Source organism: Poecilia reticulata, chromosome 8 (genome assembly GCF_904066995.2).
Source record: "Poecilia reticulata chromosome 8, P_reticulata-male-v2, whole genome shotgun sequence".
Classification (NCBI taxonomy): domain Eukaryota; kingdom Metazoa; phylum Chordata; class Actinopteri; order Cyprinodontiformes; family Poeciliidae; genus Poecilia; species Poecilia reticulata.
This window is the reverse complement of record NC_088837.1, coordinates 347,864-369,862: the sequence shown is the minus strand read 5'-3', so window position 1 is coordinate 369,862 and position 21,999 is coordinate 347,864. Positions and strand designations below refer to the sequence as shown.

At 39.2% G+C, this 21,999-nt stretch overlaps 2 long non-coding RNA genes across 3 annotated transcripts in view; both read left to right on the top strand.

Annotated features, from left to right (window-relative positions):
* The window catches only part of LOC103468219 (uncharacterized), a 352,500-nt gene that overhangs the window by 3,389 nt on the left and 327,112 nt on the right, over positions 1 to 21,999 (top strand). The window lies entirely within an intron of this gene.
* LOC145552412 (uncharacterized) overlaps positions 5,897 to 21,999 on the top strand; it is a 44,313-nt gene continuing 28,210 nt past the window's right edge. The window contains exons 1-2 of one of the 2 annotated variants that reach the window (XR_014088450.1): positions 5,897 to 6,076; positions 19,243 to 19,398. This is a non-coding gene — a long non-coding RNA (uncharacterized LOC145552412). The remainder of the gene's footprint in view (positions 6,077 to 19,242; positions 19,399 to 21,999) is intronic. The other variant, XR_014088449.1, reaches the window with a different exon arrangement.

Here is a 21,999-nt window from a genome sequence, read left to right as displayed (position 1 = left end):
CATTTCTGAGTGTATTATTGACCTTTCTCTTATTTGGCGACAGATAAAAAAGGTTGTCCTCTTATTGAAAACCTTATTACCCTCCACCTCCCACAACGTGCAGACAGTGTTCCTTTCTTCTCTTAATCAGTCTGCCGTAGGATGGCTGCGTTCCATTTCAGATTCCCGCCGATCAGCCGTACAATAATTTCTAGAACTAACTATGCGGAGCTGGAATGCTTATAAAAATATTTTGTGTGGTTTATGATAATACATTATGGAAGATCAAGTCTGAAACATTACCTTTATATATCAATCAATCAAATTTTATTTGTATAGCACATTTCAGCAGCAAGGCATTTCAAAGTGCTTCGCATAATTAAAATAAAAATAAAAACAGCAAGTGACATAGAATAAACACTGAGGAATAGAAAGAGATTTTGAGAAAGCATTAAAAAGGAAACAGTAAGAAAGATAAATAAAAAGAAATTAAAAAGTAAGGATAACATTAAAAATAAGCAACTCTTAACAGGTGGGTTTTAAGTTGAGCTTTAAAGGTACCAACTTTTTCAGCTGTTTTATAGTTTTCTGGAAGTTTGTTCCAAATTTGTGGTGCATAGAAGCTGAATGCTGCTTCTCCTCATTTGGTTCTGGTTCTGGGGATGCAGAGCAGAACCAAACCAGAAGATCTGAGGGGTCTAGACGGTTGATACAGCAATAACAGATCTTTAATGTATTGTGCTGCTAAACCGTTTAGTGATTTATAAACTAACATCAGTATTTTAAAATCTATTCTTTGAGCTACAGGGAGCCAGTGTAGGGACTTTAAAACTGGTGTTATGTTTTCTATCTTCCTGGTTTTAGTCAGAACAGCAGCAGCAGCTTCTGGATCAGCTGCAGCTGTTTGATTGATTTGTTAGTCAGACCTGTGAAGACGCTGTTGCAGTAATCAATGCGGCTAAAGATAAGCGCATTGATGAGTTTCTTTAGATCTCGCTTAGACATAAGTCCTCTAATCCTGGAGATGTTCTTCAGGTGATAGAAGACCGACTTTGTGACTGTCTTAATGTGGCTTTGAAGGTCAGGTTAGAGTTCATCACTACTCCCAGGTTTCGGGCTGATCGCTGGTTTTCAGTTGTAATAACTGAAGCTGTGCATTGATTGTGGTTCGCTCCCCTTTAGGTCCAAAGATAATTATTTCAGTTTTGTTTCTGTTCAGCTGGAGAAAGTTTTGGCACATCCACACATTGATATGCTCTAAGCATCTATTCAGTGATTGGATGGGTTCAGAGTCACCTGGTGACATCGTGATGTAGACCTGTGTATCATCCGCATAATTGTGGTAGCTAATCCTATTTCCTGTTATAACCTTAGCCAGTGGGAGCATATAAATATTGAAAAGAAGGGGTCCTAGGATTAAACCTTGGGGTACCCCACATGTGACCTTTGACCTCTCTGATGAGAAGTTTCCGATTGAAACAAAGAAATCACTGTTCTTCAGGTAAGATTCAAACCAGTTGAGCACTGAACCGGAGAGTCCGACCCAACTCTCTCTCTATATATATGCAAATTTATATTTTTGTGTGTTGTTCAAAATTCTGTATGGCATTTGTGACATAGGCTTATTAAAATGTGCTGTTCTAATACAGTCAGTTGATCTGGACATTACAATGTATTTTTATCATGCTCTTCATCAATAACTTCACTTAAAGTTGCTGTGTTTAAAAATAAATGTACTGCATTTGAAAGCAATTTTATTATAGCATTTTGCAAATACACTCTTGATTGACAAAATCCATGACACAAAAAAGATATTAAAATTATAGCTTTGAGATAAAAAACACTTCCAATTATTTATATTGAAATCAAGTTGTGCTTATTTTGTTATTATAGACTTTACTTTGTACATCCACATCAATATTTAAAACACTCAAAAAGAAATGTGTACAATACCATGTTTTAAGTTTTTAAGACTTTAGGTCATATTTACTGAACAAAATCTACAAACCATTGTGTTCTAAATTTCAAGACTTAATACAGGCACAATACCTGACTGATGCAGTGACTCAATCAGCCTCACTAAGTCTTTTACAGAACTTGACAAAAATGTGTCAGTAAACAGCCCAACATAAGCTTACATAACTACTATATTACAACGATAACATTCATTTCAGTGAATGGCCTAAAACAATATTACACATAAAACTTCGTAAAATGGTCAAAAAAAGAAATTAATATTTTGTAATACAAAAAAGAAAAAGTAACATCATGGAAGGGCTTGTTCGCTGTCTGAAGGAAGTGGCACTAGGGGGACAGCAACATGAGAGGATTTACTTGCAGGTTCCCAGGTATCATCCCAGATTTTTCCGCTAGAAAAGAACAACAATAAAATCAGGATGTGGATTTTTTGTGCAGTAAAGTTCACAAATCTCTCTTTCTAAGTTGTGTACCTGACTTTAAAAGGAGGTAATGTAGCCAAAGTATTTTCTCTGCCTACATCCACCCAAATGCCAGCTAGTACTTACATCTTGTTGTGTCCCAAAGATACAATATTATCTTGACTTAAGTGTTAAATGATAAACTGACTGCACAGTAATTTTTACCATTACACAAACAATGAAAATCTCTCGTAGTGCTTCAGTTTTAGAAAAGTCTAAAAATCAAAACAGAAAAATGTGACAGTTTAAGCTTTAATTTCCAGCTTATGTGAATTATAAAAGGCACAGCGTTAAACAATAAGTGTTGAATCACCTTTAAAAAGTCCAAATATCAAAATCAGCATTCCTTTGCTGATAAACGGACTAATTACAATATTTGGAGTTCTATCTCTATATTTCTGTGCAAATGCTGACTTTTTTTGTATGAATTTGTTTCACCCAAAGATCTTGTGACTTATGTGGTATAAGTACTACTGATTCCTGTTGTAATGCCCGTTTTTGTCCTCATAAAAAAATAAAGACAAATATATATTTTTTTTACAAGAAAAAAAAAAGGTTTTTATTGTTCAAACAAACTGCATTTGGTGGTACTCCTCGGAAAGGGAACTGGATATTGTTTGTCCTAATGTATTTGCAAAAAAAAAAAAAAAAATGGTGGAAAAATACTATCGGAGAAACTTGGTAATTTTCTCCAAGTTTCTAATTGTGGCTTTAATTAGGTCAGTAATTAAAGCCACAAAGTTTATGAGTAAACTTTGTGGCTTTAATTGTGCTTATTTTTTGCAGACCACCGCCCCACTTATCACCGCTCCCCCACCACCTACTCATCTTCACGATTGGCAATGTCTCTCAGTGTACCTTGGCATGTTTGACTGGAGTGAGGATATACTGTCACAGGGTGGATTAGTTAAATTTTTTGACTTACCGCATTAGTTCTACGCCCAGGGATTGATTTTGTGTACTACATTTGCATCCATCCATCCATTTTCTTGCACCCTTGTCCCTTAATGGGGTCGGGAGGGTTGCTGGTGCCTATCTCCAGCTAACGTTTCGGGCGAGAGGCGGGGTACACCCTGGACAGGTCGCCAGTCTGTCGTAGGGCAACACAGAGACACACAGGACACACAACCATGCACACACACACTCATACCTAGGGGCAATTTGGAGAGGACTGTGGACTGTGGGAGGAAACCGGAGTACCCGGAGAAATCCCACGCATGCACAGGGAGAACATGCAAACTCCATGCAGAAAGACCCCAGGCCGAGAATCGAACCCAGAACCTTCTTGCTGCAAGGCAACAGCTCTACCAACTGCGCCACTGTGCAGCCCGTACTACATTTCCACCAACCTAAATAACAAGAAAAGGAAAAAAACAATAAAAAAATAATAATAAACAAAGTCAAAGCGTGTACACTTGAAAACTGAAAACTAGTGTGGAGACTGTCATATTTTATAATCCTTCTAAACTTAACACATTTTCTTAAATTAGTTTAACATTCATTTTAACCACTTTACAATGGCCACAGAAATGGAAACTAAGCCCAAAACAAGTTGTCTTTGCTTATAAAGGGTCTCGATAGGTTTTCTGTTTCTGTGAGAATTTTGACATTTTAGGGCTGGACTCCTTAAGTCGCGAGTTCAGTTTTCTTGTGGGTTCAATTCCCAGCCCAGGGTCTTTCTGCATGGAGTTTGCATGTTCTCCCTATGCATGGTGGGTTCTTTCCGGGTTCTCCGGCTTCCTCCCACAGTCTAGAAACATGACTATCAGGTTAATTGGTTTCTCTAAATTCTCCCTAGGTGTGAGCGTGTGTGTGTGTGTGTATGTGTGTGTGTGTGTGTGTGTGTGTGTGTGTGTGTGTGTGTGTGTGTGTGTGTGTGTGCATGGTTGTGTGTCTTGGCTGTTTCTGTGTTGCCCTGCGACAGACTGGCAACCTGTCCTGGGTGTGGTCGGGAGAGCAACCCTCCTGACCACACTAGGGACAAGGGTGTAAGAAAATGGATGAATGTAAAGAAAACAAAACCTACGCCACCCTGACTTAAGAAGACGGCATGGTCAGCAGGTGACATGAATGCAGATGACGAAGTGGGAGGAGAGGCAGCTGGAGAGATGCTTCTGTGTCTTCTTCTTCTGAAAAGACTGAGAGGATGGGACAACAGGAGGAGAAACAGGAACCAGATCAAGCAGTATCACAGTATCTTCCTGGTTCTCTGGTATCATCATTGGATGCTCCTCAGTAAGCATCCCAGACTGCTCCTGGCCTATGGTCTCTGTCTGTTCAAAGATCAGGTTCTCAGCTCTTTACTTCTCTTCATCTGGCTTGTAACAGCAATAAATAACATAGACAGGGGGAAAGAAATGTGCCTGTACTGATGCAAGTTTGTTTTTATTTCAAGTAAATGACTTAGCTGCAATCAGTGTATTCAGACAGGGTTCATAAACAAAACTTTAAAGATCATCACAGCCTAGGGGCACTGATGTTTTTAGCAACCCTTCAATTTTACAAAGTGGCAACAACAAGCATGACTATAAACACTATTATGTGACTCTATCATGGCTAATTAAACGTATTAAGAACAGGTACAGTGTACAGGTACAATTAGCCTCCAACAGGCTCATTTAGCTAGCTTCCACCGCATATTTTCCAGCTAAAAAAATGTTACAAACGTGTCTTCAACCATTCGCATCACAGTCCTACTGCCATTAAGTCCTAAAACTACCATCAGTAACTTTATAACGTGACACTTTGGAGTTAGTTTTGGTTTTAGAGTACAAAAACATTTTGACAGGTGCAGGTTTCTACTCACCGGAGTGTAAGTGTCGCATATGATGATGTCAGCTTATTCTTCTTCTTGGGTTTTTGCGGGATCCGTCCTTATTTTAATTATTTCAATCAAAAATATTAAAACGTTTACAGAACTGTTTGGCATGCAATCACAAAAGAAAATACATCTGAATTTTTTCTTAAATTTATTTGGAGTAAATCATTGATATCGTACTCAAAAATAGTTGGTAAATTTAAAAAAAGGCTTTTAAATCAAGTTACAACCACAACAAAAACCCTCCGGTTTTATACTTTGCTTATTTTTAAATACCGAATTATGACCGATGCGTCTGACATGTATTTGTAGTAAATATTCTTAATATCCTGTTCAAACTAGCACATAAATTGTAAATAAAGGTTTTTTTTTAAAAAAAGCTAAAAAAAAATAAATAAAAAAAGGTTCTATCGGCCACAAGCTGCTGTGATTACCGATACGAATGGTTGATAACAACCTACTGAGCCTGCTAGCAGGCAGAGCACCCGCTTCGGATGTTATCATCCCATAGAATGGCGATTATCAGTGTTGTTTTTAAATACATAATTAAAATCTTATGACGGATATGTTTGGCTTTTGTATTTTTATTAAATTCTTAATATCCTGTTCAAATTCGCAGATAAATTATAAATAAAGGTTTTTAAAAAAAGGTAAAAAAAAAAAAAAAAAGAAAAAGGTTCTATTAGCAACAAACGGCTATCACCGATAGAATGGTTGATAACAGCCTGCTAGCAGGCAGAGCAAGGACCAACTGAGGCCATTCAATGGGGCTGATAACCACTGATAATCGCCATTCTATGGGATAATAACATCCGAAGCGGGTGGACAGAATCTGTCCCTGGTAAGTTTGAGTCATGGTGTCAGACGTGGGATAGACATATGGTATTGAACTTAATTATTTCAAGTAAAGTCAAAGTAAAAAGGTCCTTTAAGGAAAAGATTTGTAACTTTTTTTTGGGTTGCAAACTCAGAAGTTTGCAGCCCAAAATATTTAGTTTGGAACTACTTAAAAGTTTGAGTTGACTTTCTGTAGAATTGCGTCAAAGATATTTTAAATGTTTATTAGAAGAAAATAAATGATTTGAGTAAGAGTGACTTAAATTTGTCATGTTAAACCCCATTATGAATTAAGTTATAAAACTTAGCAAATTGGCAAATTGAGATGGAAGGACTTGATGAATTGAGTTGGATGATCATAATAAATTGAGTTGGTCAGACATAAGATACGAAACTGGCATTGAACTCAGCTGTTTTAAGTAAAGTCAAAGTGAAAAGTTCCTTTAGGTTAAAGATTTGTAAGTTCTGAGTTAAATGAACACAAAAAAGTAAGTTGCCATAGCAAAAGCAAAAGAATTAAGTGAAATTAATGCAAATTAGTCCATAAGATGAACTTCAGCCCAAATACACTTTTAAGAGTGTATACCAGTGCCATACTATTACTATAAAACTTCATGTACAATATACTGAAATTTATGTAAATCACCCTGCACCAACTAGATAGGTTAATGTTTAAATTTGTGTTTGTGTTTTGAAACTGCTCATAAGTGGAAAATGATTAAAAGTTTAAGTTATAAAAAAAGAAACACATTTATTCGATATGCTCCCATAATCCAATTTGTATGTTGTACAGGAGTAAACTCTGAAGTAAAACCTGACATGGTTCAGAATGCACTAAATGATTGTCTCTGGTGGCTCATTCACAACCATCATTCAACAAGAAAGTAATTCTGTTGCCTTTAATTATAGCAGCATTGTCGTCTTCCTTGATCAGAAAAGAGCATGAAAATCACAGTGGAACCAGTCTTATGTCTTATTAGTGATGCAACAGAGAAAGAAAGGTAGTTGTTCAAGGTGGTAATCTAAAACAATTCTGCTAATGTGGAAATGATTTCGATGTTTTCTTGAAATCCAAATGAAAAATAATTTACCCTTAATCCATATTCTGGAAACTTACTGTAGTTTCATAAAAGCCCTATGAGAAGGGCCAGACTTCACAGGTTCTGCCTTATGTCAAGTCATGAGTGGAATCCAACTATCTGCTGGGCCTCCAACACCTCATGCTATCAGTTACACTTTGTGCTTGCTGGGTATGCATATTTGTGAAATCCTGTGTTGAACAAGGGCCAATATAAACATATGACCAGAAGAAACAGCAGGCATTCTAAACATTGACTAAGTCTCTCATGGCTGCTGCAGAAATTCAGGAAACTGATAAGTTTCTGTCACATTAAACAATATGGCTGGAAGGTCAAATAACTTCAACTATTACTCCACTTTTCCTGGAAAGGACAGAAGATATGTATGTGTGTGTGGTAGATGTAAAGGGCTTACTGAAAAGTTCTGAAATATAATACATGAGTGAAACGGCAACCAAGAAAGAAAGAGAGAGAGAGAGAGATAGATGGAAAGACAGAGAGAGGGAGAGAGAGAATGCTGACATAGCTGCATTAACTCTGAAACCTGATTCTTTGATTAGGATGCTTAGCAGCATTTATTGACTATTACTCAGAACATTTACACACATTTGAGCTGAAGAGAAAGACAATGCAGATAATAATTAAACTTGTCAAAAAGAGAAAAAAACTGTTTTGTTAAACTAGCTTCATAAATGGAGATGTATAAATACAGTATGTATAATTATTATAAATGTTTTACCACTTTTGGGGGGAGCGTATAAATGCTTACCTAAAGTAGAGTTGTAGAAGGCTGTACACTTTATAATCGATTCCACAAAGAATCCTTTCTCTATCACTCATAATCACTGGTTGATATTAGTCAAGGATGATCTCCTTTATTAGTTGTTATGGCATCAAAGTTCTCTGGCTCTCTAATATTCTGTGCTGTGAGAGGTCCTTTGTACACAAACAATTAAAGCAACCCATGTTTGGTGTGTGTATTGGTCACTGCTTTTCATAATGTATGCATGGCGTGCTCTTTGTTGATTTCCCTTCTGTGTAGCACTGCTTTAATTACTTGCTTTAAAAGCTCTACAGTATAAAATCCCAGGACTTCTTGTGTATGCAGCACAGTCTACGTTTTATCCGTGAGGAATCTATCAGTGCACAACACTAAGCAGCAACAGCAATCTAAATGACTAACATCTGCAAAGGCAACAGTCATCAGGTAACCAACCCTGGAGATGATACTGAACTGAAGAAGAAAGGAAAAGAGCTAACAGCAACAAAAACATTCATGTTGCTCAGTCAAAATCTAAAATCCCTCTTGATTAAGCAGTGTCCTTTCTCTTCATAATTTACTCCAAAGTTTGCTTCTTCTTCATACTCAGCTCAGCTTGTATTGTGCTGAGTGAAGATTTAATGTTGTCATTCAATTGGTGATATTGAATTGGACTACATGAGGAGCTTTAGTTTTCACATCTCACCCTACGATCAAATAATTAATTACTGACAGTTCCTCGGACTCGACTTAAGAGGAAAGGAGATCGAGCTTTTTCTGTTGCTGCTCCTGTTTTATGGAATAACTTACCTTTCCAGATTAGATCTACCCACAGTCTGGATCATTTTAAATCGCTTCTTAAAACTAATTTTTACTCTTTGGCATTTAATTGATATATTGTTTGGTGCTCTGTTTTGTCATTTGTGTTGTCGTTCTTGTACAGTACTTTGGTGCAGTTTTATACCTGTTTTAAAGTGCTATATAAATAAATTTGACATTGACATTGACATCTCATTCTGTCCGACTGAAGCTGCTTTTAGGAATATCCATTTACAGTGGCTTATAAAAGTATTTACTATTGTTTTACAAATTAAGCACTTAAAAGTACAGAGTATTTGGCCCCCCTGAGTTTACACTTTGTGGAACCACCTTTTACTGCATAACAGCTGCTAGTCTTTAGGGTTCGCCTCTACCAGCTTTGTGCATCTAGTGACTGAGTATTTTTTCCATTCTTCTTAAACAACCCAGACTGTGTAAAGCAGCTCAAACTCAATCAGATTAGATGGAAAGTTTGTGAACAGCAGTTTTCAGATTTTGCCACAGATTCTGGATTGGGTTTAGGTTTGGACTTTGACTGGGCCATTCTAGCACATTAATGTGGTTTGTTTTAAGCCATTCTATTGTAGCCTGGTTTATGTTTAGGGTGTTTATCCTGAAGCTGAAGCTCCACCCCGGTCTCCAGTCTTTTTCAGACTTCCCTGACCCCGTTGAAGAGAAACACCCAGAGCATGATGCTGCCACCTCCGTATTTAACAGTGGGGATGGTGTATTCAGAGTGATAAACACATAATGTTTTGGATTCTGGACAAAAAGTTTAATTTTGCTAAAAGTTGTCCTGTTCTAACTAATTCTATGGATCTCCAAAGCTCACCCAGTTACCATGGACCTGTTGGTTGGTTTACTGATTGACATTCTCCATTCTCCTGTCAATTTTGCTTGACATCCACTTGTTGGTGGTAAATGGCTGTGTCATGCTGACACCATTGAGTTTGAACATAGCTGTGTAGGATGTGCACGGTCTGGGTTGTTGTATTCTACTATATCTTTGTCTTAAACTTCTTTACGACCTTAACAAAATATGAAATAATTAAGTTTTAAGAATACATATGTAAGACATTGTAAATAAACTTTCTTTCATCTTGTATTGTCAAAATATGAATGTCAAAATCTTTCAAAAGAAAGTCCAGCCTTTCGTTGCTTCCGAGTTGAGCTGGTGGGATTCTTTTTTTTTTTTCAAAACTTCTCTGGAAAACTTTCATGTGATGCCAGATGCTGCAGCAAAGTTCTTACCCAACTCAGATTGATAGTATTGCAACAAAGTTCATGCCGTGTGCTTCATGCTTCATTTACCTCTGTAAATAATGAAGATAGAGGTCTTCCCTGGGGCCAGTCCTAGGTGTGTCTTAAAGATGACACACTTCAGATGTTTTTGTAAGTTGTCTTAGATGACCTGGTTGCATACATATACATCAGAATTTATGAAAGCTGATAGTAAAAGGCTGAGAATTCATATACATTTTTTCACTCTGAACAAATTAATTTTAAAAAAGGCCAAAAGGTATTTGAGACAAAAAAGCTAAGAGAACATGTAACTGTATTTCTTTTTATTTTCCTTTAACAATGCTAAAAAGATAAACACAAGCAAAAACAATAAAAGCCTCTCTTCTCTAACGTGGTTTTGTTAGATGGTTTTCATTTGTATTCTTTATTGCAGGTTATTTGCCAAACCCTTGCCATTATCTGACTAGGTTAAACATGCAGTCCAAGTGGAATGTTTCAGTGCAAGTGGAATGTTTCAGTACTAATAATAAATGTATGGCTTGCAGTCCAATGAAACATGACTTACTTCCACCCATCCTGAGCCCTGGATGCTGCCAATTTCAGTCAAAGGCTGACGTCAGGCCATCAGAAGAAACTTGCTAAATCATAGTCAGGAAAAGGTTCAAAGGTTCAGTTTCGATTTAGTCAAACACATTTGAAGTAGTTTTTACCTTTCATGCTCAGTGCCTACTGTTCATTTGGTTTATGAAAGATTATCAGCAAAAAATCATTAAAAATCATTGCAAGCTGCCCTCTGCCTGCAATGTTAGACCACTTAACTGCTAGTCTAACACAGTGATTGTATTCTTTCTTCTGAATGGTGGCAACACATCACTGGAATAAACTAGTACCTTCCTGGTTCTGATTTACTTTAAAATTACTTAATACGCCTGATAAATCAAACAACTGATTTATGGTTATAAAATGGTTGCATGTATGGATAAAATCCCTGTTTTAACCACAATACTAACATGCATTAATGTCTAACTTGACTATCATATTTACTCTTGAAATGTGGTTTCTCTTCCAACCAGTAGAGGTCGCACACTTTTCAAATGTAGGAGAGGGTTTACCATTAAAAGACCCAGAGATGGTGGGAGTTGACCTGTCTGCTCAAAATACCAACTGGTGAGGTGTAGTATAATTTTGTTGCATGTCATCCGCATTTATTCATGTAAAATCAGCCTCTTATGTTAGTATTGCAGATCCTACAAAGCAGTGGTATCCAAAGTACTGCTGATTGTGGCCCTCTGAATAATGTTGTGTGGCACAGTTAGAGAATGGAGCAAGATCAGATTAGCGCAGATTAGCAACTTTTTTAAAATGTGGGGTGACATTTTCACAAACAAATAACATCACTGTTAAATACAAAAATGTTAGGTACTAAAAAAATAATTAATAAATAATTAGGTACCAGCATTGATCCTATTTTTGTGTTTTACTAAAACATTCATGGTACATTGGAAATGCTTCCCTCTTTTTGAGCTGTTCCTGTCAAACACGTGGCATATGCATGTTTGACCCCTGGATGACTGCTGTTTGAGCAATGACCCCTGTCTGATCCTCAGCATCCTCTATATAAACCTGATCCCTCTCACACACTAGGAGTCTGCAACGGCTTAGAAAAACAGGTGGGCAATATATAAAGGATAGTTCCTCTGATAGTTCTTCAGGGTGAAAAAAAAACTTGTTAATATTGAAACAACTGATGGCCAGTGAGTTAGCTGCTCACGAATTAGATACAATAAAAATCCCCAGAGTTAATGTGTGCTGTTTATAACCTATTTTGAGTAAGTACACGTTGGATTAGGACTACGACAATATTAATAATGTATGAATATGTGTCTGACAGTGGAAATTCAGTGTTAAATTTGATCTTTTATTACTAAAAATTTGGGCACCAGACAAGAAATATACAGTGCAGCTGGATTTGTACTGAGATTAAATTACACTCAAGTGGACGCTGTTTAGTCATTAGCTGACGTCAGATATATTCTTCTTCATCAACAAACTGCACGCCTGTTCGTGCGCTGCTGCCTCTCACTGGTGGAGATGGTGTATTGCACTACTTAAAACAGCCTTAAATAATGTTTCAAATGCTAAATTCATAAGTGCTTCGTAGACATCTTGCTGTAAAACTTTAGGATCAATTAAATTAATAAATTTAAGACTAAACAAAATAGCAGAGCAATTACCCACATAAAGCTAATTTTTAAAGTTTAATCGGTAATATTTTTATAACAAATTTATGTCAGATCATGATTTCTTGGTTAATGTCAAATTGTCATAACAAAGACATTTTTGTCTAGGTTAAAGTCAAGTTGTCATAACAAAGACAATTCTGTCTAGGTTAAAGCCAAGTTGTCATAACAAAGACATTTTGTCTAAATTAATGTAAAGTTGTCATAATGAAGACATTTTGAATAAGGTCAACTTTGTATTAAAGGTGTCATGATTTACAGAATGACACTTTATGACAACAGTCATAAATTCATGAAGACTTATTCATGGTCATGACAGGTGTTACATGCCTGTCAGGCTGTTTGTTTCTCTTTCCCCTCCCCCTCTTTTGTTTGTCTCTTCACAGGTAGTAAGGAAAGCTGGTGTCAATCTCCCCTGATTGATCCTTGTCAACCAAGGCCCAATCAGCATCCAGGGAGGCCTTATATAAGCATCCCAGCCGGAGATCTCTCGCGGGAACTGACTTTACCTGACGCATGTCTTGTTGCTCTTGGTGTGAAGGTTTGTGGTGGGAGTTAGAGGGCGAGGTAAGTTTGGGGTACCCTGTACATGTCATCACGTAGGTGTTTTTCTGTTAGAAACATTAGGTAAGTAGGTGGGTGCCACCCATGTAAAGTTTTGGTGGAAACTTTTGTTAGATTAGGTAGGCAGGGTTTTTGTTTTCTATTTCTTTTCTTTAGCATAGATGGTAGTTAGGCCCTGTTTTGTTTTATTATTTTCTTTGATTTGGCACCACCTAACCGTCCCTTTCTCCCCCACAGTTTGTACAAGCCTTCTGGGATTTTTATCAATAAATCCCTCTTTTTTAAAACATTCACCTGGACTCTGTCAAGTTTTTGTGGTTGTCGGGTTACTCCCCTCCTCCTCACAAAAGGGGGGGCCGTAACAAGTGGGGGCTCGTCCGGGATCACCATTTTCCCTGAGCTGTAGACATCCACAATAATTTGAGAGATCCTTGTGTCTGTTTAGAAATGAGCTTCAGCTTAGAGGAATTCGTACAGGCTCCTAGCCATGAACAGCTGGAACTGTGTCGTAAGGACGACTTGTTGTGTCTGGCTGAACATTTTGACATTTCAGTGAAAAAACACTTTTCAAAAGCTGAAATTAAAAGCATTGTTGTTCAAAAACTGATTGAGATTAAAGTCCTAGCAGACTCAAGTAAAATGGATGTAGATGTTTGTGCTGTTCCTTCTGTTGATCTAGGACTCCCTCCTTCGAAAGACGGAGTTGCTGTAATGGAAACTCCCCCAAAGGGGTTGGCAGAGCCACAGGCGCCCCCTGCGACTTTACCACGGTTCGATCCGGTGTCACCAGAGCTCAGTGGCTCCAGTGGTAATGTCAGACTCAAGGTTCGGCTGGCTCGCCTACAGTTGGAGGCACAGGAGAGGGAGTTGGTAAGAAAAGCTGAGTTTGATTTCAAACTTGAAATGCGCAAGTTGGAAATTGAAGCCGAAAAGGAGATTAAATTGAAACAGCTTGAGGTAGAAGCTATGAGGCTTTCACGTGGAAACTCACCACCTCGTTCATCTGTGAACTCTGATTGTCCACAGGTGGTGTCAGATAAAAACAAGTTTGATGTCAGCAAGAATATTGCTTTGGTGCCTGTGTTTAGGGAGTCAGAAGTGGACTCTTACTTCAATGCATTTGAGAGGATTGCTGTGGCACTAGAGTGGCCAAAGGAGATGTGGGCTGTGCTTTTGCAGTGCAAGCTCATAGGTAAAGCACAGGAGGTTGTTTCATCACTGTCAACAGAAGACGGCATGAAATATGATGTGCTGAAAAAGTCAATCTTGCGTGCTTATGAACTTGTACCTGAAGCTTACAGGCAAAAATTCCGGAACCAAAAGAGGTCTAATGGCCAGACCTATGTGGAGTTTGCACGTGAGAAGGGACTACTTTTGATAAATGGTGTGCTGCAAGTGAGGTTAAAGGTAACTTTGAATCCCTTCGCCAACTAATTCTGTTGGAAGACTTCAAGAACATGTTGCCTGAAAGACTGGTGGTTTTCTTGAATGAACAAAAGGTGGCCTCTTTGTCTAAAGCAGCTATTGTCGCTGATGAGTTTATGTTGACCCACAAGAATGTATTTGTGTCTGTACCTCGTGCAGATAAAGTTTTGAACATTCGTCAACAAAAACCTGACCCCACTCAGTCAGAAGCTAAGGCTAAGCAACCACCACTTTCTCCACGTGATGTAAGGGAGTGCTTTTACTGCCATAAAAAAGGCCATGTCATTGCTGACTGCCTTTCATTAAAGAGCAAGGCTTTGGCAGCACAGACAAAAGGTGTTGGGTTGCTTAAAAATGTGTCACACTCCAGCAAACAGACTGCTAAACATGAGGATGAACTAGATCCCTGTTTCATACCCTTTGTTACCCAGGGTCTTGTTTCCTTGACAGGGGATCCAAAGGATGGCCGACAAGTCAAAATACTGAGGGACACAGGCGGTTCCCAGACAATCATTCGGGAGGGTATTCTGTCTTTACCCGTCATGTCATCTTGTCAGTCCAAAGTGGTTGTCCAAGGTATTGGAATGACTTTTGTATCTGCACCACTGCATAATATCCACCTTAACTCGACTCTTGTGAGTGGTTTTTGCAGGGTTGCTGTCCTTCCCACCTTGCCCATAAGGGGGATTGATCTCATTCTGGGGAATGACTTGGCTGGTGGAAAGGTATTACCTGTGCCTGAGGTGTTGGACAGACCTGACACAAGCGTGGACTTTGAACCAGTGCCTAACGTTTTCCCTGCTTGTGTGGTCACGCGGGCCCAGTCAAAGAAATACAGTCTTGATTTGTCTGACTCTTTTCTTGCTGCAGAGCAGACTCAAGCTGCTGGATCAGAGACTGAACTTAACAAGTCTGAAAATGTATCTCCTCTTCCAGGTCCAGATATGATGAAGTTACCTGCTTCCAGAGAGGAATTCATTGCTGCTCAAAAACAGGACATGACTCTGTTGAAATGTCATTCTTCTGTTCTTACCCAGGAGGAAGCCCAGGGAAAGAAGGTGGCATATGTGTTTGATGATGGTCTTCTGTTGCGACGCTGGGCTGGTGAAATCTTGGAGGACTGGAGTACTATTTATCAGGTGGTTGTGCCAATGAGGTACCGCATGCAGGTGCTAGCATTAGCACATGATCATCCACTGTCGGGGCATTTGGGTATAAATAAAACTTATAACAATGTTCTCAAACACTTCTTTTGGCCAGGTCTCAAGTCTGATGTTTCACTTTATTGTCGTACTTGCCATGTTTGCCAAGTTGCAGGCAAGCCAAACCAGATTATACCTCCTGCTCCGTTGTGCCCAATTCCAGTCATGGGTGAACCATTTGGAAGAGTGATTGTGGATTGTGTGGGGCCTTTGCCAAAGTCAAGAAGTGGAAACCAATTCATCTTGACAATGATGTGTGCTTCAACCAGGTTTCCTGAGGCCGTGCCCCTGCGGAGGATCACAGCTCCCATGGTTACCAAAGCTCTGGTAAAGTTTTTCTCAATATTTGGTCTTCCCAAGGTTGTCCAAACTGATCAGGGCACAAACTTTATGTCTAGGACCTTTGCCCAGGCACTAAAACAGCTGGGTGTGGAGCATGTAACTTCAAGCTCTTACCACCCTGAAAGCCAAGGCGCCCTTGAAAGGTTTCACCAGACATTAAAAGCAATGCTGAGAAAATACTGTATGGATACAGAGAGGGACTGGGATGAAGGTATCCCATTTCTGTTGTTTGCCGTGCGTGGAACAGTGCAAGACACTTTAGGTTGTAGTCCTGCTGGACTTGTGTTTGGACATGAGGTTAGGGGACCTTTAAATGTCCTTAAAGACAAGCTAATCTCACCCTCTCACTCTGTAAAAAGTATTCCAGAGTATGTTTCAAAGATGAGAGAGCGACTTCAGGCAGCTTGTGCTCTTGCGCAAAATGTCTTGGCTTCAAAGCAGGTCAAAATGAAACAACATTATGACCGGAAAGCAGTCACTCGTGAATTTCACCCTGGTGATAAGGTTTTGATCTTGCTACCCATCCCTGGCTCTTCTTTGGAAACTAAGTTCTCTGGACCATATGTGGTAGAAAAGAAACTTGGTGAAACGAACTACATTATTCAAACCCCAGATCGTCGCCGTAAGACCAGGTTTTGTCATGTCAATATGATGAAACTATATCATTCAAGGGGGACTGACCAAGCAACCCAGAGTCAGGTTGAAGCCATTTCCCCTGTAACATGTGTTTCAAAGTTGGCTGAGGAGGATATGGTAATGCGTAAAGATCCACCACAAGTTGCAAGGCTTAGTAATGGTGAAATACTGGCAAACCTGCCGGACTATCTGGCACATTTATCAGATGACCAAGTGGAGGACATTACAAAACTCATATCAGACTTCCAATGTCTGTTTGGGGATGTTCCTACCAAGACTAATGTGGTGTCTCATGACATTGTTCTTGCCAATCCTGCACCTATAAAGCAGAGGGCATACCGTGTCAATCCCACAAAGAGGGAGGTTATGAAAAAGGAGGTAGAGTACCTTGTTAAAAATGGACTTGCCATTCAGAGTTGCAGCCCATGGAGTTCTCCGTGTCTATTAGACATGAAGTCTGATGGAAGTCCAAGGTTCTGCACAGACTTTCGTAAGGTGAATGCTGTAACAGTCCTTGATGCACACCCGTTGCCTCTCATTGAAGACTGTATTGATGAAATTGGACCAGCAAAATTTGTCACTAAACTTGACATGCTGAAAGGGTATTGGCAAGTACCTCTAACAAAACAGGCCTCTGACGTCTCAGCTTTTGTCACACCAGACTGTTTTCTCCAGTACACAGTGATGCCTTTTGGGCTATGTAATGCTCCGGCTACGTTTCAAAGGCTTGTGAATAAAGTACTGGGAGATGTGCCAAACTGCAGAGTATATCTAGACGACATAGTTGTATACTCAAATGACTGGCCTAACCATCTGGCAGCTTTGCTTGAGGTCTTCAAACGTCTTTCAACTGCCTCACTAACACTCAACCTTTCAAAGTGTGAGTTTGGTAAAGGTACCATTCTCTATCTTGGCCAACAAGTTGGTGGAGGAAAAGTGTGTCCTGTGGATGCAAAAGTTAAAGTCATTTCTGACTTTCCGGTTCCTTCAAGCAGAAGGGAGCTCCGTCGATTCCTGGGGATGGCAGGATTCTACCGTCGCTTTTGTAAAAACTTTTCCACCGTAGCTGCTCCTTTAACAACTTTGACCAGCCCTTCTAAACCTTTTACTTGGTCTGATGAATGTCAGTATGCTTTTGAACAGCTAAAAGGATTGCTCTCGTGTTCTCCTGTTCTTTCCGCCCCAAATTTCAGTTTGCCATTTAAGCTGGACATAGATGCCAGTGCTGTTGGGGCAGGAGCTGTCCTTCTGCAGGATGATAAAGATGGCATAGAGCATCCTGTGAGCTACTTCTCAAGGAAGTTTAATCTTCATCAAAGTAGATATTCTACCATTGAGAAGGAAGCGCTGGCACTACTCTTGGCGTTACAGCATTTTGAAGCTTACCTTGGCTTGAGTGTGGAACCCATCACTGTCTTCACAGACCATAACCCACTTGTCTTTCTTTCCAGGATGTACAATCAGAATCAAAGACTTATGCGGTGGGCTTTGATCATTCAGGAGTACAACCTCAAGATCTGCCATAAAAAGGGGTCAGAGAATGTGTTAGCAGATGCTTTGTCACGTGCATTTTGAGCTTGCATTTTTTTTTATCTTGAGCATTCCAAACATTTTTGTTTGGACTTATAAGGGTGGGGGTGTTACATGCCTGTCAGGCTGTTTGTTTCTCTTTCCCCCCCCCCTCTTTTGTTTGTCTCTTCACAGGTAGTAAGGAAAGCTGGTGTCAATCTCCCCTGATTGAACCTTGTCAACCAAGGCCCAATCAGCATCCAGGGAGGCCTTATATAAGCATCCCAGCCGGAGATCTCTCGCGGGAACTGACTTTACCTGACGCATGTCTTGTTGCTCTTGGTGTGAAGGTTTGTGGTGGGAGTTAGAGGGCGAGGTAAGTTTGGGGTACCCTGTACATGTCATCACGTAGGTGTTTTTCTGTTAGAAACATTAGGTAAGTAGGTGGGTGCCACCCATGTAAAGTTTTGGTGGAAACTTTTGTTAGATTAGGTAGGCAGGGTTTTTGTTTTCTATTTCTTTTCTTTAGCATAGACGGTAGTTAGGCCCTGTTTTGTTTTATTATTTTCTTTGATTTGGCACCACCTAACCGTCCCTTTCTCCCCCACAGTTTGTACAAGCCTTCTGGGATTTTTATCAATAAATCCCTCTTTTTTAAAACATTCACCTGGACTCTGTCAAGTTTTTGTGGTTGTCGGGTTACTCCCCTCCTCCTCACAAAAGGGGGGGGCCGTAACACAGGTGTTATGTCATGTTTATGACAGTGTCATGTCAGTCTTATTCACACCCTTTCAAATAAAGTGTTACCCAAAATATTACGAAAATGTTTACATTTGCACTTAAATCAGCTGTTTGTAATCCTGGGTATCAGAACGTTTTGTGTTTAAAAACAGTGATATGAAACATTGTTTCATGATACCCTATTGATTTCGTAATATATTGTTCCTATTTTATAACACTTCAGCACCGAAAAATGTGTGCTACATTTTCTACAGAATATGTTTGGTTACAGATTAATTACCGTGACTAAATATTAAAAATGCAGTAGCAATGTGTAACCTCAGTAGCTGGGGTCACTTATGTAATGTGAAATGGGAAATAATTTTGTGAAAATCATGATGGTTTTCTGGTACTATGCTGGGCAATGAATGCTTTTTGACCTTATGTCTGAATCTTCAACACTGCATTGGACATGAATTATGGTTATCAAAGAATACATATATGCCAACAATGAAACAGTGTGGAAAAAATGCAACCACTGTAAAAAAATGTAAATTATTTTTTTTTAAATTAGTTCAAACTGTTCATTTTCTAATTTAGGACATGTTGATAGGCTTTCTTCTCTCTCACAGGAGAGAACAAGTGGCCCCTGGATGCCTGTCAGATTGGTCCTTTGGTGGAGCTAAAGGAGGTTCATGTTGACTCCCTCAACTTACAGCCCTGAGACCAAATGAGCCACTGAAAGATTTTTTTCAGCATGAAGATGGAAAGTATAGAAAGACTGTACGGTAAATCCTACAACTCTTCAATGTACTGTTTTCCTTAAGGAGATGGTCTCATAAATTCAGCAATGTCTTTTCTCAGCAAATTACAGTAAAAGCATAAATGTGAATCAGTCTCTTGCCATTAATTGATTGAGCAACATTTTAGATGCAAGAACTCAAAAATATCATTTGTAGTAGGCTACTGGTTCATTGTTTAAGTTCAATTTCTCGGTTGAGTCTGCATTTAAAAAGTCATATTAAAAAAGAAGTACACTTAGTAGTTGCTTCTTACATGGAGAATGTAGTTTTCATATATATAAATGATCTGGTCCTCACTAAGCTCCACCAGTATCTTCAAATTGATCTCAATTTGTACTGAACCGCACGGCACAGATTACATTGTGACATATTCCATAAAATATAATATGATCAATATAAATAAGTGATGGATGTTTGTATTCTTTACATTTAAAATTATAAGAAATGAGGATGGAAGGATAGTAAGTGACAGTTGAACAAAATTCAGATACATAAATTAATTAATATTTTGGCCGAAGATTAACACTGTCTTTAACTCAAAGAATAGTATATGCATTTTTTTAAAGGCACATTGTTCAGAAACAGTGCCATAGCTTTTTTTTCACAGCAATTTGATTTGGGCACACTTCCTAATTGGTAATTGAAGTACATCACTGTGACTTGCAGGCTGAAATGTGTGTCAGAAGCCAGAGGGCGTAGCATCAGTGAAGCACACCAGTTTGTGTCTAAGGATAGAGTTTCCTCTTGACACTCAGGAAGATAAAATCCACTGCTCACGTACTTCACCACTGCTGCTAAGTGGGTGATCTATCATTCCTGAGTTACTGTATGCAATATCACACACGCATGCACACACACACATGGATACAACACACATACACTGGTAGAAATCAAAACAATGATGGTGATGCAAAAGATAAAGAAGCAATCCACATATTATGGCATGGCAGCAAGCCGACAGGTGGTGACAGCAATGAGAGAGAGATTATTGGATAATGCACGCACACACACACATGCACGCACGCACGCTCACATACACACACACACGCACACACACACACTTAGACACACACACTCACCCCTGTCCACACACACATGCACACACACGCACACGCGCGCACGCACACACACACACACACACACACACACAATATCAAAACACAGACATAGACACACTCAGAAGGTGAGATATCTCTTCTGACACAGAGATGTTCTCCACTGTAATCTTTTTGTCTAGAAGGTGCACCAGGATGACTGCTTACAAGAGTGAAAGAAAGGTTTACTGTTGTTTGTTCTCAAATGTTTATCCTTCTTTTGTTGAGCTGATCACATTAAACTTTACTGCAGTGATTTGATCCTTTCCTCATAGTGACATAGCAGGTGAGTGAAACAGTCACTCAAATCATGAGGCAAGCATGAAATTTGATACATGTATTCTACACAGATCATATTTTAAAGCACACCACTGGCCACACCAGAATTCAATAAGACAATCTTTTTTCAGTGGCTTTCATATGACTAAGCACTACTGTCAAATAGGTGGAAGAAAATACATAAATATTGTACAGTTCAGTTTTTATTTATTTATTTATTGCACTAACATGATAACTGAAGGTAATTTTGTCTATACCAGTTGCATATTATACTTTAACTGACATGGCATCCAAGATCAATTTGAAAACAAATGTTGTGTTTTCTCAGCTATTAATAGAGCTAGACAAATGGCTTTTTAATCTAATCAAACAGAGAATTAGATAGGCTTTTCACATTAACCCATCAGTTCCAAATGTGACTGGACAAAGTTAAGGAAGAACATATTGTAGGAAATTGCCTAATTCTTACAATTTATGTCCATGAGTACAAGTACCATTGGTAAAATCCTCCGAGAATCAAAGACCTTGACAGTCTGATTTGCAGCCACATTTCGTCAGCTGTTTGCAGCTCTTGGCTATGGGAAAGTTGGCTTTTCAGAAGATATGCCATTCCTCACCAACTTTATGCCATCACCAGTCAACAGAACTCTCTGTGACCCTGTCAGCCTCTGGGTTGACTGAAAGGCAGCACGTCTAACGTCCTGGAGCAGACCTGAGGTTGTAGTGTCCAATGTGGATGTAAACGGCTGGCTTCATCCACATTGGTAGCAGTGATGTAGCATGACAAACCTCTCCAGTATCTCCAGTTCACCATCTTCCAGTGTAAGAATGTGCTGACTCAGCTTGGAGAAGACATGGGAGGCCTCTGGGCAAACATCCCATGTGTGCCAGGCAGCTTTCTTTCTGTTGTTGTGTAAGGTTGAAATTGTGCTAAAGCTGTAAAGACATGAAAGAATAACAGTCCTCTAGCCTTCTCCTGCCCCATATAATGATACATGCCATGCACACTGATCCAGTGCAGGCCTTAACTTTGACCAGATCCAGAACTGCTCTAGCATCAAACTCTGAAGGGCTGGAAAAGTATTCGGTGTTCCTTGGTTTTGTGCTGACATCACATGATTGCAAGATCTCATCACTGCCCCAGCCCAGTAAAGTCCAGCAAATGAGAAAATGACTCCATTGGATTCTCTGACCCAAATAACACATGTGCACA